Genomic DNA, 2,007 nt, shown 5'->3' with positions numbered 1-2,007 from the left:
ACTTAGCTGCCTAGTTGCCTCCTGTAAATACTGTACCTGAGCCCACCTTCACAGACCTCTGTTTTGATTGTCTGACCTCACCGTGCCCCTGCATCTACACTCCAGAGGCTAACAATGTCATTTGTGACTCTAAAGTGAAATAAATGATCTAATTTGTTTCTCGTTTGTCACTTAAACATCAAAAAATGCAAGGAGAACCATCCTATTCAGAAAACATATTTATTGAACATTAGTAAATTTCAAAACCAAACAAATATAGACATATATAACAGAGCACTGACAGGCATGCTCTCCTTGTTCTCACACAGCAGGTAGCTGATGATCGCTTTGCCCCAATAAGCCAAGTGAGCAGCAATTTGAAAAATTTGAAATAAGGCCAGGTCAGCATCTTGTGCGAGCTGCTGCAGGTTTTTCACCGCTGAGCAGGTTGTGATGAGGCGCACCATCGCAGGCGAGCAGTTCCTTCTCACTTTCCAGCAGCAGCAGCAGTGCATGGGGGGGATATAGGTGCGCTCTAATGCCTCGGGGGGGATATAGGTGCCACCAATCCTGTGGATCTTGTGAGGCAAACAGAAGCTCACATTACATTACAGTCATTTAGCAGAGGCTTTTCTCCAAAGCGACTTACAGTCAGTAGTATGTTACATACCATTCACCCATTCACACACTGATGACAGGCTACCATCAAGGTGCCACCATCAGACTCTAACTAACATCCATGCAACATCCAGTCCTCACCGATGGCAAGCCTTCGGGAGGACACATCGACTGCCGAAGCCGGGTATCGAACCACCGATCCTCTTGCTCTCCACTACGCCACAGCCGCCCCTCACCCTCACCTCGAGCCAGTTGTTAACGTGTAGTCGCACCACGCCAGGGACTGTGGGCTCCGCCTCAGTTGTCGTGGTAATCTCTTCCTGGACGGCGAGCATCAGTTTGGCCTCCTCCAGGCTTCTTCAGAGAAATGAGCATAGATATATATAGAACACTAGATACGTCACGGCAATGGAAATAAAGTCGATAAGTCATGTCTTGTAACCATGATGGCAAAGAAAAAACAACAACCCACTTCTAATCTTATTTAATCTTCAACAGATTTAGTGACACATAGGTGGTAGTGTCGTGAAGAGGACCAGGATGTTCTTCTGTGATATCCTGACCCACCATCCTTTGCACAGCAGAAATATGAGCAAGAGGGTCAAAGGTCAAGGTGCCATGTTAACACATAGATATATATAGAACACTAGATACGTCACGGCAATGTTGAGCTCCGGTCGGCTGAAGGCCATCTTGAATGGGTCAACCCGCTGCCTAGTGCATTACACCTTATGGAAAATTCATGCAAACATGTAGCAAATTTGAGCGGTGATGGCTCAGTGGATGACACTAAAAACATCATAGTTGATATTCCATGTTTGATTTTAAGTGGTAGGCAGATTTTTTTCCTCTATGTTATACAAGAAACACACTTTTTAACACAGGACATTTAACTTGCCACTGATTATATCTACTATCAGAAATGTTTCTGCTGGACTCAGATTAACATTTTATTTCTCAAAAAGTAAATATCTTATCCATTTAGCTTATAACTCTCAAACCACTCTAACACTGCATCACTCTGGACTAGAACCAGCAACCCTCCAGACTGAGATACAACTGGAACTATTGATTGAATTTATTTCAGACATTCAAATACAAATTAAACATGTGAAAAATACAAAACAAAAAGAAAAGGACAAATATTTAATAAATTAACTTCCTGTGTTCCTCATCTTTTTATATATCTATATACAATTTTCTTTATGACACTATATTTGATATTTACAATCCATACAACTTAAATAAAATAAATACTATATATTTTATAATTTACAATATACAATCCATATATATACATATATATACACATGTCTATTTTTATAATTTGATGTACTATATTTACACTTTATATATAATTTCTATTGATTTATAATCCTAATGTAGTTTGGTACAGTATGTTTACAATTA

General features: G+C 40.0%; 1 long non-coding RNA gene across 1 annotated transcript; it reads right to left on the bottom strand.

Annotated features, from left to right (window-relative positions):
• Window positions 1-273: 273 nt before the first annotated feature.
• Window positions 274-1,747, bottom strand: LOC129116484 (uncharacterized). Its single transcript, XR_008533552.1, has 3 exons — window positions 1,070-1,747; window positions 840-954; window positions 274-557 (listed from the first exon to the last, which is right to left on the bottom strand). It is a non-coding gene; the product is annotated as an uncharacterized LOC129116484 (long non-coding RNA).
• Window positions 1,748-2,007: the final 260 nt, after the last annotated feature.

Source organism: Anoplopoma fimbria, unplaced genomic scaffold (assembly GCF_027596085.1).
Source record: "Anoplopoma fimbria isolate UVic2021 breed Golden Eagle Sablefish unplaced genomic scaffold, Afim_UVic_2022 Un_contig_8700_pilon_pilon, whole genome shotgun sequence".
Classification (NCBI taxonomy): domain Eukaryota; kingdom Metazoa; phylum Chordata; class Actinopteri; order Perciformes; family Anoplopomatidae; genus Anoplopoma; species Anoplopoma fimbria.
The sequence above is the reverse complement of the archived record's forward strand: the minus strand, read 5'-3'. Positions and strand labels throughout refer to the sequence as shown.